This window comes from Dermochelys coriacea, chromosome 2, assembly GCF_009764565.3.
Source record: "Dermochelys coriacea isolate rDerCor1 chromosome 2, rDerCor1.pri.v4, whole genome shotgun sequence".
Taxonomy (NCBI): Eukaryota; Metazoa; Chordata; order Testudines; family Dermochelyidae; genus Dermochelys; species Dermochelys coriacea.
In genome coordinates, this window is record NC_050069.1 from 89,519,758 (window position 1) to 89,533,904 (window position 14,147).

The 14,147-nt window shown below is 44.6% G+C and overlaps 1 protein-coding gene across 16 annotated transcripts in view; it reads left to right on the forward strand.

Annotated features, from left to right (window-relative positions):
* The window catches only part of PTPRM (protein tyrosine phosphatase receptor type M), a 729,763-nt gene that overhangs the window by 315,123 nt on the left and 400,493 nt on the right, over positions 1 to 14,147 (forward strand). The gene's annotated exons all lie outside the window — the stretch shown is intronic.

Below are 14,147 nucleotides of genomic sequence, written 5' to 3' on the forward strand. Positions count from 1 at the left end.
CATGCCTCCTAAATGTGTTAAATCTCTCTGGCTGACAGCTTGATACTTACCAGACAAGAAGAGGGCCTGGGACTAAAGACTGACTTATCATCTTTCTTTCCTTTCGCCTCCAAAGAAACTAAAATCTTATTTGGTGGGTGAATGGGGACATCGAGAGTGTTCCCACACCAAATCCCCCAGCAGTTGGGATCAGGATGTACTTTCCCTCAAAATTGGTGAGGGGAAAAGAACCCCGATCACAATAGCAGATTTTTAAAAAATAGCATCCTCTAAGCTAGAGGGGGCCCATCTTTCTTTTCTCTTTGAGTCGGTATCATAACTCACATGAGCTGTATGGCCCCAGTGTTGCAGTTGGTGTGAAAGAAGAAAAGTCCAGAACAGGGAGTAATAGGGGAAGGGAATTAATTTTGATAACCTCTGCTCCCTTAATCTGTGATCAGGGCTCTTTGGACTTAAGCGACAGGTTAACACTTCTTCTGAATGGATCCTCAAGTTATGGAGAAAATGTGCACAGCTCTGTAGCTCTTTATTTGTATATTGCTCTAAATATATGTGTTACTTTACAGAACTTATTCAAAGACACAGTCCCTCACCTGAAAAACTTGTAATATTTAAGAAATACAAAATCAGACCTGGGAAAACATTGAGCTTTGAAGAATGCTCAAGAACACTCAAGAGACCATGTTTCTGAAATCAGCATAGAAAGTCTATGCAGAAGACACTAGTTTTAAGGAAAAAGAAAGGGAGTACTGGTGGCACCTTAGAGACTAACAAATTGATTTGAGCATAAGCTTTCGTGAGCTACAGCTCACTTCATCGGATGCATTCAGTGGAAAAATACAGGGGGGAGATTTATATACACAGAGAACATGAAACAATGGGTGTTATCATACACACTGTAACGCGAGTGATCAGGTAAGGTGAACTATTACCAGCAGGAGAGCCAGGGAGGGGGAGTGTGGAAGCCTTTTGTGGTGATAATCAAGGTGGACCATTTCCAGCAGTTGACAAGAACCAGCAGGGGTGGGGTGTGGAATAAACCTGGGGAAATAGTTTTACTTTGTGTAGTGACCCATCCGCTCCCAGTCTTTATTCAAGCCTAAGTTAATTGTATCCAGTTTGCAAATTAATTCCAATTCAGCAGTCTCTCATTGGAGTCTGTTTCTGAAGTTTTTTTGTTGAAGAATTGCTACTTTTCGGTCTGTAATCAAGTGACTAAAGAGATTGAAGTGTTTTCCGACTGGTTTTTGAGTGTTACCATTCTTGACGTCTGATTTGTGTCCATTTATTCTTTTATGTAGAGACTGTCCAGTTTGACCAATGTACATGGCAGAGGGGCATTGCTAGCACATGATGGCATATATCACGTTGGTAGATGTGCAGGTGAACGAGCCTGATAGTGTGGCTGATGTGATTAGGCCCTATGATGGTGTCCCCTGAATAGATATGTGGACAGAGTTGGCAATGGGCTTTTTTGCAAGGATAGGTTCCTGGGTTAGTGGTTCTGTTGTGTGGTGTGTGGTTGCTGGTGAGTATTTGCCTCAGGTTGAGGGAGCTGTCTGTAAGCAAGGACTGGCCTGTGTCCCAAGATATGGGAGAGTGATGTTTCATCCTTCAGGATAGGTTGTAGATCCTTGATGATGCGTTGGAGAGGTTTTAGTTGGGTGCTGAAGGTGATGGCTAGTGGCGTTCTGTTATTTTCTTTGTTGGGCCCATACTGTAGTAGGTAACTTCTGGGTACTCTTCTGGCTCTGTCAGTCTGTTTCTTCACTTCAGCAGGTGGGTATTGTAGTTGTAAGAACTCTTGATAGAGATCTTGTAGGTGTTTGTCTCTGTCTGAGGGGTTGGAGCAAATGCGGTTGTATCGTAGAACTTGGCTGTAGACAATGGATTGTCTGGTATGGTCTGGATGAAAGCTGGAGGCATGTAGGTAGGCATAGACGTCAGTAGGTTTCCGATATAGGGTGGTGTTTGTGACCATCGCTTATTAGCACCGTAGTGTCCAGGAAGTGGATCTCTTGTGTGGACTGGTCCAGGCTGAGGTTAATGGAGGGATGGAAATTGTTGAAATCCTGGTGGAATTCCTCATGGGCTTCTTTTCCATGTGTCCAGATGATGAAGATGTCATCAATGTAGTGCAAGTAGAGTAGGAGCATTAGGGGACAAGAGCTGAGGAAGCGTTGGTCTAAGTCAGCCATAAAAATGTTGGCATACTGTGGGGCCATGCAGGTACCCATAGCAGTGCCACTGATTAGAAGGTATACATTGTCTGCAAATGTGAAATAGTTATGGGTGAGGACAAAGTCACAAAGTTCAGCCACCAGGTTTTCCATGACATTATCGGGGATACTGTTCCTGATGGCTTGTAGTCCATCTTTGTGTGGAATGTTGGTGTAGAGGGCTTCTACATCCATAGTGGTTAGAATGGTGTTTTCAGGAAGATCACCAATGGATTGTAGTTTCCTCAGGAAGTCAGTGGTGTCTCGAAGATAGCTGGGAGTGCTGGTAGCAGAGGGCCTGAGGAGGGAGTCTACATAGCCAGACAATCCTGCTGTCAGGGTGCCAAAGCCTGAGATGATGGGGCGTCTAGGGTTTCCAGTGTTTATAAATCTCCCCACTGTATTTTCCACTGAATGCATCCGATGAAGTGAGCTGTAGCTCATGAAAGCTTACGCTCAAATAAATGTGTTAGTCTCTAAGGTGCCACAAGTACTCCTTTTCTTTTTTGCGGGTACAGACTTACACAACTGCTACTGTGAAACCTAGTTTTAAGGAGGGATTGGAAGGCCAGAAAGAAGGCACGTGATCAGATAGTATGGTAGATAGAGTCTAAATGCATGGAGTTGTATGAAAGAAGGACTCTACCTAAAAAAAGGCCAAAGAATCAGTTAGGAGAAAAGATGAGGCAGAGAATGAGATAAAGAGTTTAGTATGAGATCAGATGCTGAAGATGAGGACCAGGAGTTTGAATTTAGGGCAGATGGAAAGGGGAGGTTGGTTGAGGAGTTGATAAGCTGGACTATGAGAGGAGAGGACATGGGAGAGGAGCATGTTTTTGGGTGGATCAGAGAGGAGTGGACGGGAGGATGTGGAGAGGTCAGAGAAGAGTAGGATGACGTAGTTGAAGTACAGACACCCTAGGTGTGGACCTTGCTCCCAATGCAGGAATATAAACTGGAAAGGGAAAGACAGCCTGAGGTAAGGAGGCTGCTGTGTAGCCAGTGGATAAACACCCTAGGTGTGGACCTTGCTCCCAATGCAGGAATATAAACTGGAAAGGGGAAAGACAGCCTGAGGTAAGGAGGCTGCTGTGTAGCCAGTGGATAAACAGGGCACTTGTGTAAGATATTGTGTTGGTGGGTGCCGTATAAAACATATCGAGGTAGTTAGAATGGACAGATGGAGAAAAGGAAAGAATACAGCAGAAGAGGTGGGAGTCAGCATAGACATGTGGGATTGAATGAGCCCACGGGGGAGTGAGTAAAGGAAGACGAGGATGTGGCCTAGAATGGAAATATGTAAGACTCCAACAAAGAGAGGGAGGGGCTGGAGAATGAGCCCTGAAGGAAATGCTGAAAGCTGGGTCAGTAAGGTAAGAGGAAGTCATGAGAGTACAATGTCACAAAAGCTCAGTGAAGGGGAATGAGGAGGAGGAAGTGATCAGCTGTGAATGGAAAGAGAGGGAAGGTGGGAAGATGGTGAGGGAGAAGGAGGGTAAGGGTTGGTGCAAACAGTCAATCAGCACAGGGCAGAGAAAATCCAGGCAACATTGTAGAAAGCTCTCTGAGTGTCCAAGGGTCCCTGTTTTGGCTGTTTCTTCCTCTACTGTCTGGAGTCTGGCTCCTCTACACAGTTTTTTCCCTAGGCCATGTGGTGGGAGGAAGGCACCACCCAGCCCTAGTGCTCTCAAAGTGGGGGAGTTAATGGAAAGACGACTAACTCCTTTGGGCTGGGGAGCACAAGAATTGGGATTGTGCCTAGGGTTGCTAACTGTCTAATCTCACAAATCCAAAAACCCTTGCCCTGGTCCTTCTCCCAGGCCCCACCCTGCTCACTACATCCCCTCTCCCTCCATTGCTCGCTCTCCCCCATGCTCACTCACTGTCACCAGGCTGGGGTCGGGGCTTAGGGTGCAGAAGGCGGTGTGGGGTGCAGGCTTTGGACGAGAGGTGCTTACCTTGGGTGGCTCCTGGGAGGTGGCGCATTGGGGCTAAAGCAGGCTCCCTGCCTGTCCTGGCCCCGCACTGCTCCCAGAAGCAGCTGGCATGTCCCTGTGGCCCCTGGGGGGGAACAGGGGGCTCTGTGTGCTGCCTACACCCGCAAGCGCCACCCCCACAGCTCCCATTGGCCACAGTTCCTGGCCAATGGGAGCTGCTGAGTCAGGGGCTGCAGGGATGTGCCAGCCGCTTTCGGGAGCAGCACGGGGCCAGGGCAGTCAGAGAGCCTGCTTTAGCCCTGTTGCGCCTCCGGACTTTCAGTGCCTAAAATCTACGGTTTGGCTTCAGTAGCCTCTGAGAGATAGGGCCTGATTCTGGGAGACTCCCGGCGAAACCGGGAGCGTTGGCAACCCTAATTGTGTCTGGCCCATGTGCAGAGATAGAAAAGCTCCTTGCATCCTTACCCTAAACTTGTGTATCTGAGCAGAGATGGGTGTAATATAGCCTTTAGTATATGGGGGGGGAACAGCCATTAAAGAGCGGTCAATTAACCTCCAATGGTACGTTATTTTTGTACATTATTATTATGGTAAATATGAATATTGCCTGGTTAGTGAACAAAAAGTTTGCCATTAAATAACGTATCAGCTCTCCACACATCAAGAAGAAAAGACAAAGACTGTTGTTCGTACGTCTTGACTGTCTTTTATATTAAAGTGAATAAAAGTATCGATGGCTTCATTTAAATGAATCCTAAAAGGAAACTTTTCAATTTACCTAACTGTTTATTCTGATGGAAAGGACTGAACAAAGTCAGTGACTTGTCATTCTGTGTGTTCAGACTACACAATATCCTCATCTGTTTGTCAGGGAATTGAATTGAAATGTCACTTTATCTTTGTCTATTGTGAGCCATGAAATTGGTCTTGTCAGATCACCTGCTTATTGTAAAAAACAGCAGTTCTTTTCTAATAGGTCACATAAAAGTAATCAAACACTGAACAAAAAGGAAAAAAGAGTGGAGTGGAATTGATTAAAATGTATTTGGTAAAGTAAATTAGTCTTCTACATATGGTCCATGGGTTGAACTTTTCTAATAGTGGTCAGATCCAACAGATTAAATTTAGGAGAACAGAATGAACCTTTCTGAGAAGGGCATCAGATGATTAGAATACATACTGCTTATTGAGTTCAAACAAGGTAAACCTAGGTGTCAGACTGGTTAGAACGAGGTCTATTAGGTTTTTAAGTAAGGGCATGGAAGGGCAGCCATCTGTACCGTTGGTGGCTCTTATTTCTGCATCTTGTCAAATGGAAGATTTAGCACCTTGAATAGAATTGAATGTGTTTTGGATCTTTAGAAGAAAGAGTGTGTTCCAAAACTGAGGGCAAAATCATTTTCAGACCAGGGCAAGATTTAAGAAATTATTAAAGACTTGTCATCAAGTGTGTCAACAGTTGTGAAATCATGAATGCTTAAGTATATCTAAGTGTTTATATTATCTTTGCCTGCCTGCCTGCCTGCCTGTGCCTATTTTTCTCTCTCCCAGTCTCTCTTATAAGGAGAGCTGGTAGTACTGCCTGACGCTTTCCAGTATAAGACCCTGTCTTCAGTTGCTTATAACTTCGCTAAATGTTAACATTTTGAGCTAAAATTTTCCATACCAGTTTATTTACTACAAAGAGGGATGCCAGCCTCTGCCTCTGTGTTGATTTCTGAGCCTAAATCGGATAACAATCTAGAACCATTACCTGCTGCTCTTGATCCCAGAGTTGTTGGGCCGTGTGGGGGCTGCTCACATATTCACAAAACTGTATCTCTGGGGAGCTTAGAATTACTTCTGTGTCTGAAAGAGACAACCTCTTGGAGCCTTATGGCCATGGTGAATATTTAGTAATGCCATTTGGACTGACTAATGCCCCAGAGAGGACCCAATTAATTAACGATGTGTTACGAGACCTACTGGACCAGTTCTTGGTGGTATACTTAGTCTGAGAAGATCAATATATTATCTATCTGGACCAAAATGCCACTCACGTCCACACGGTTCTGAAGAGACTATAACATGGTCTCTATGCTAAATTTGAGAAGTACACATTTGATCAGACCTCAACTGAGTTCCTGGGTTTCATCCTGTCCCTGGAAAGAATCCAGATGGATCCATGCAAGGTTCAGGCTGTCTGCAAGTGGGTATGTGGGCCACCACAATGTGTGTGACCTACAACAGTTTTTAGGCTTTGCAAACTTCTACCAGAGGTTCATTTCAATTTTTTTGAAACAAGCCAAGCCCCTCGCTGCCCTATTCTGGAAAAACACCAAGTTCCACTGAGTGCTCAAGACCTAGGATGCATTTGAGGAGTTGAAGCTTGCCTTCTCTACTCCAATATTGGCTCACCCAGACATAACACAAGCTTTTGTTGTAGAAGCTGATGCCTCTAGTATGGCAAATGGGATAATCCTTTGCCAAAGACATGGATGCAAGCTAATGCTGCACCCTATTGACTACTACGCAAGGATGCTTACCACCTGCTGATCAAAACTATGAGATCTTTGACAAGAAGCTCCTGTTAATTAAGACCCCTTCCAAAAGTGGTGACACTACTTGGAAGGGGCCCTCAATTCAATCCAAGTGTTTACCAATCATTAGAACTTGGATTACCTGCACAGGACCAAGGCCCTAAATCAAAAACAGCTTTGTTGGGTCCTAGTCTTCTCTCAGTTCAGCTTTACCGTGACCTACTGCGCTGGAACTAGAAATGGAAAGGCTGACACCTTGTCCCAAAGACGAGGCTCCAGGCTCGAGCCAACCTGCATTCTTTCCCCTTAGTACAACTTGCCACCAGGATCTGCTCATGTTCATCCATTTTGCCTCTGTCTCCAGAGTTCCACGCATGAACTGGCCATTATCAATTAAAAATCACACAACTCTTAAGAAGGGTCATGTTCATAAGGGACTTCATCTGTGTTCCCTAGAACTTGCAAGATTGGCAGGTTTACAACCATGCCATGACTCCACCTTGGCAGGACACTTAGGGCAACATAAAATCTAACAAACAATGTTCCATTTCTTCTGGTGGGTTTGAATGTACTGCGACAAAGTTCCTCCTCTACCTTGGTGGGTCCTGGGCTTATTGGCGGATTTTTCTTGCCTCAGAGATTCACAGTAGCCCTCAGTTTGGCCACTTTCGTGGCTCAAATCTGCCATTCACTCAGAAAGCCTCATTGCTGGCCAGCATGGGGAAAAAAGAGTAAGAACAATCCCCGCAGTTTCTGCTGATCCACCATATGGGTCGGGGACCAGCTCAGAGACCTTCCCCTCTGGTGGAAGCTCCTGTGTTGGGTCAGGAATTGGGAGGTTTGGGGACAACCCGGGCCCACCCTTTACCCCAGATTCCAGCCCAGGGACCTGTGGACTGCAGCTGTCCAGAGTGCCTTCTGGAACAGCTGCACGACAGCTACAATTCCCTGGGCTACTTCCCCATGGCCTCCTCCCAACACCTTCATTGTCCTCACCACAGGACCTTCCTCCTGATGTCTGTTAACGCTTGTACTCCTCAGTCCTCCAGAAGCACATCCTCTCACTCCCAGCTCCTTACGCACACCTCACTAACTGGAGTGAGAGCCTTTTTAAACCGGGTGTCCTAATTAGCCTTAATTAATTCTAACAGCTTCCCAATTGGCTAGAGGTGTCCTAATTAGCCTGCCTGCCTAAATTAGTTCTAGAGAGTTCCTGAGTGTTATGGAATAGTCCCTGTGGTTTTACCCAGGGAAAAGGGACCTGCTTAACCTGGAACTAATGTATCTACATTCAACCACTCTTTTGTAGCCATCTGGACTGACCCTGTCACAGTACCCCATAATAAGAATATAAGAAGGCCATTCTGGGTCAGACCAAAAGTCCATCTAGCCCAGTATCCTGTCTTCTGACAGTGGCCAATGTCAGGTGCTTCAGAGAGAATGAACAGAACAGGTAATCATCAAGTGATCCATCCCCTATCGCCCATTCCCAGCTTCTGGCAAACAGAGACCAGGGACACCATTCCTGCCCATCCTAGCTAATAGCCATAGATGGACCAATCTCTATAAGATAGAGATCTTTGTAGTGTGACAGGGTCAGGCCAGATGGCTACAGGAGAGTGATAGAAGGTAGATTTATTAGCCCCAGATTACTCAGGTCCCTTTCCTCTGAGTAAGATAATGGGCTGTTCCAGAACAATCAGGAAGTTGCTGGAATCAATTGGGGCAGGTAGGCTCATTAGGACACTTAGAACCAATTAAGAAGCTGCTAGAATCAATGAGGACAGGCAGGCTAATCAGGGCACCTGGTTTAAAAAGGACCTCACTTCAGTTAGGAGTGGGAGGAACTGGGAGCAAGAGGCGTGCAAGAAGCTGAGAGTGAGAAGGCATACTGCTGGAGGACTGAGAAGTACAAGCGTTACCAGACATCAGGAGGAAGGTCCTGTGGGGAGGATAAAGAAGGTGTTGGGAGGAGGCCATGGGGAAGTAGCCCAGGGAGTTGTAGCTGTCACGCAGCTGTTACAGGAGACACTGTAGACAACTGCAATCCACAGGGCCCTGGGCTGGAACGCGGAGTAGAGGCCCAGTTTCCCCCTACCCCCCAACTCCCTATTTGATATAAGAGGAGTTGACCTGGACTGTGGGTCCCACCAGAGGGGAAGGTTTCTGGCCTGTCCCGTGACCCATTAGGTGGGCTGGCAGAGACTGCGGGAATTGTTCTCCCCCTTTTCCCCAGGCTGACCAGTGATGAGGTTAGCTGAGTGAATGGCAGGTTTGTGCCACTAACAAAAGGAGCCAGACTGAGGACTGCTGTGAACCTCTGAGGTGAGCAAATCTGCCAGAAAGCGCAGCACCCACCAAGGCAGAGGAGGAACTTTGCCACAGTAGCTTCCTGCCAGGTTTGTGCCTGCACCAAGCTCTCATGCCAAAAACCTGGTGGTCTCTTCCAACCTCTGGGCACTCCATCTCTGCCCTGGGAGGCCATTTTATTGAACTTTGTGGTGGTTTCATGACCAGTCTCACAGTTGTAGATTAGTTTTGTAAGATGTCTCACTTCATTCCCTGAACAGGTTTACCCTCCATGGATGACACCACCTGGCTTTGAATAAACAACATATTCTGTCTTCATGGGCTCCTGGATCACATCACCTATGACTGGGGGCCACGATTTACTGCCTGCTTCTGGCATGAGGCCCTGCATTTGTGTGCACCTGTCCTCTGTCTACCATCCTCAGCTGACGAGCTAAATGGGAAAAAATCAATGAAATCCTCGAACAATACTAACGATGCTACATCAGTCATCACCAGGATGACTGGTCTTCACTGTTACTCTATGCAGAGTTCTCTTACAATAATGTGGACCATGTATCTGCAGGCCACAGCCCCTTGTTTATCAACTATGGGTACCACCCCCGATTTCACCCACAACTACCCACATCCTCCCCCAACCCCTCTGCCTCAGATCTAGTACAACACATCCATAATATCCAAGAGGAGGTGAAGGGACACCTTGATAAGGAGTAGGGGGAATACAAAAGGCACATGGACAACTGTCTCCATCTCCCTCTTCATAGGAAAAAAAAGTATGGCTTTCAACAGAACACATCTGTAGTAAAACAGTCTCGGAAACTAGACTACCAGTTCCTTCGCCTATACTGGATTTGGCTACAAAACAACATGGTCACCTTAGAGCTCCAGTTCCTTCAATCCCATAGAGTCCACCCCATATTCCATGTCTCACTTCTAAACCTACACTAAGAACACATTTCCTCATAGAGCCCAGCCACCATCCCCACTGTTACAAGTACAGGTCAGGAGGAATACGTTGTTCACAAAAAGAAAAGGAGTACTTGTGGCACCTTAGAGACTAACAAATTTATTAGAGCATAAGCTTTCGTGAGCTACAGCTCACTTCATCGGATGCATTTGGTGGAAAAAACAGAGGAGAGATTTATATACACACACACAGAGAACATGAAACAATGGGTTTATCATACACACTGTAAGGAGAGTGATCACTTAAGATAAGCCATCACCCACAGCAGGGGGGGGAAAGGAGGAAAACCTTCCATGGTGACAAGCAGGTAGGCTAATTCCAGCAGTTAACAAGAATATCAGAGGAACAGTGGGGGGTGGGGTGGGGGGGAGAAATACCATGAGGAAATAGTTTTACTTTGTGTAATGACTCATCCATTCCCAGTCTCTATTCAAGCCTAAGTTAATTGTATCCAGTTTGCAAATTAATTCCAATTCAGCAGTCTCTCGTTGGAGTCTGTTTTTGAAGCTTTTTTGTTGAAGTATAGCCACTCTTAGGTCTGTGATCGAGTGACCAGAGAGATTGAAGTGTTCTCCAACTGGTTTTTGAATGTTATAATTCTTGACGTCTGATTTGTGTCCATTCATTCTTTTACGTAGAGACTGTCCAGTTTGGCCAATGTACATGGCAGAGGGGCATTGCTGGCACATGATGGCATATATCACATTGGTAGATGCGCAGGTGAACGAGCCTCTGATAGTGTGGCTGATGTGATTAGGCCCTATGATGGTATCCCCTGAATAGATATGTGGACAGAGTTGGCAACGGGCTTTGTTGCACCTCTCTAAGGTGCCACAAGTACTCCTTTTCTTTTTGCAAATACAGACTAACACGGCTGCTACTCTGAAACCTGTGGTTGTTCACAAAGTCCTTGACTGTAAGATCAAGCAAGGGAAATTATGGTACCTAATTGATTAGGAAGGTTACAGCCCAGAGGAATGCTTGGGAGCCAGGTGAGAATGTTCACACTTCTGCCCTGGTTTGGGCCTTCCACAGGAGCTACCCTGAGAAACCTGGATCTATGTCACCCAGAGGGTGCCCCAGAGGAGAGGGTGATGTAATGACCCCTGGGTCATGAACCTGGACCTATGCTCCAGTCCTCCAACTGGCAGCCTATAGCTTGATGATAACTCTGCCCCAAAGTCCTATTGGTGGAGTCCCATAGCAGCTGACTGGCCACTGCCCTATTTAAACCACTGACAGGAACAGGAAGCTGATCGAACAACTGGGCTCCACTGTGCTCTGGACTGTGTGCCTTTTGCTTCCTGCTCCTGCTACCCATTCCTGCGACACTCTAGCCATTCCTGCTTCCCTGGCTTGATTTCTTGGCATCCCAACCTCCAGTTTGTCTCCTACCTCTGACCACTTGGTAGACCAGGGATGCTGGAACAATTTGTATAGTGGGGGTGCTGAGAGCCATTGAATGAAACTGTAAACCCTGTATATAATGGAAACCGCTTCAAACCAGGGGTGCTGCACCTCTAGTTCCAGCATCTGTGGTAGACCTGACCTGACCTCATTCTCATTCTCACCTCATGGCTCTGATCTCCAGTTTGTCATCTGCTTCTGTCCTCCTGGTATTCTGACACAGCCAGCTCTTGACTCCTGTCTCATGACTGTGCATTCTGGCTATGACTATTAGTCTGGCCACTCACGGACCAGCCATGACACTTTTGAGCTGTATTTTTCTGGAAAATTTAAAACACCACAGTTGAATAATTTTTGAGAATGAGGCCAGGGAAAAATGCATTGTTTTGCCCATGTTACAAAATTCTGGTGACCTTTTTCTTTGAAAAGCTGTAGCACCTTCAAGCTTCAGAGAGGGACTTGACATTTGGTGAGATCTCAGCTGAAGTATTATGTCCAGTTATGGGCCACACACTTTAAATGATATGGAGAAATTGGAGAGAGTCCAGAGGAGAGCAAGAAAAATAAGAGGTTTGGAAAACATGACCTGAGGGGAAAGGTTGCAAGAATGGGAAGTTTTGTCTTGAGAAGAGAAGCTCAGGGGGACATAAGTCTTCAAATATGTAAAAGATTGCTATAATGAAGGCGGTGATCAATTGTTATCTATGTCTTCTGAGGGTAGGACAAGACGTAATCATTTTAGTTTGCAGCAAGAGAGATTTAGGTTAGAAATTAGAAAGCTTTTCCTTAACTATAAGAATAGTTAAGCACTGGAATATGTTACCCAGGGAGGTTGTAGAATTCCTGTCATTGGAGGTTTTTAAGAACAGATTAGACAAACAGCTCTCAGGGATGGTCTAGGTATACTTAATCCTGCCTCAGTGCAGGGGGCTGGACTAGATTACCTCTTGCGGTCTCTTCCAGCCCTATGTTTATACGATTCTGTGATCAAGGTGAAAAATTGCAGGGCTCAGTGAGAATATATCTGTAATGTAGCTTTGACCACCTCACCTGCTCTCTACCTCCTCAATCATCTTGATGGAACTAACTCTGAAATTCCAAATCTTTGAGCATCTTCAACCAGTTGCTATTTAATTTTTTTAAAAAGCCTGCTTAAGCCCCAGAATTTGCAAGATTCCATACTGCGTAGTAACAGCTTCTCCTAACACAAAAGCGTGACTGCTATGAAGTCAGATATCTTGCAGTCCTGGAACAAACCATACTAAGTAATCAACAGACAGGAAATGTCTGATTTTAAGAGTGTGTAACTCATTTAAATCTGAACAAATTTTCATGAGGACAGAAAAGGCAACTTTCTGATTGCAAGGCTATTCTGCCTGCCAAATTTCAAGTCCTTATGGAACACCAGGGAGGTTATCAAACTCTTTCAAAAAATGTTCAGAAAATTTTATAATTAAAGTGTAAGGCAGCCTAAATATAGGGATTGCTGCCTCTCTCTATGTATATGTAAAAAGTGTATATTTGTGCATGTATTTAATATTTTACTTTGTTGCATGTAACTCCTTTAGGATAAGCAAAAGGCTACTTTTCATTTTGGGTGAACTGTTTTTGTTCTCATTTTTACTTTAATTGGTCCTTTGGTGTTGGCCACCATTATATCATCTGTCTAAAGCTTTCCATTGGTCTGCCATCAATGGACATTAACTTCTAGTGCTGTAACAGGAGAGTGTTTGGCATTTCCTCTCCTTATTTGGACATGCCCCATCACCCTCACACCACTAGTTTGGAATGCCCCAATTGTTCTCATGTCCAGAGTTGTTAAACCAGTAAATTTGCTCCACGAAGAAAGAAACTTTCTTTATCGAGCTGTATTGATATTTAATTTTAAAAGCCAAACTGAAAAGGGTGTTGCAGTATTGAATAGCTTGGTTTACTTTACATCCATAAGAGTTAAGTGAGAAATAACCTTTTCTAACTTAAACAGTTTTATTGCCCTGATATTGCTACCTGCAAACTCCCCACACCCCACAAAATAAATTAGTGTATCCCTTCTTAAATGTACATAATTACTACAGCCATTAAAAGTGTATCATTTTGGTTAAGCCAACTGTTTTCAAATTAGGATATAGTGCACCTGTACATAGATGGCTGGGAAAATATAGATCAGAAAATAACTAGGATATTTAGTGAGACCCTATTTGATGGCCACCACTAAAATTGCCTCCAAGGGAAAAAAGCATGCTGCTGCCAACTATAACATATGCAGAGTATGGTATTTAATTGAATAATTGATCCAAACCCTTCATTGTCATACCTAGAAATACCCCTTCTAGTGAAAAGGAGGAAAAGCTAAACTATATGAAGGAATAATTTGGGTAAAACTATGGTCATTCATTATCAGTTAATTATATAAAGTTTAATATTTTACAATATGCAGTAATATAACCATTTATCTTTCATTACAGGATCCTCGACTACTTCAATTTCTTTTTATTACACTATATACTTAACTTCATGACCCTTATTTTTTAGCCAATTGTCAGTTAAATATAAGTGCAGTATGTATGATGATAGGTTCGTTTTATACGTGTTCAATCTTTAGCTGGAAGATTACCTTCAGATGAAGTGAGCTGTAGCTCACGAAAGCTTATGCTCTAATAAATTTGTTAGTCTCTAAGGTGCCACAAGTACTCCTTTTCTTCAGAGTAAAATCATGGTATGTGCAGGCTTTTGCTGGATTTAACACACACAACTGAATTTAACCTATTTTGTACTTTGGTCATAGGGG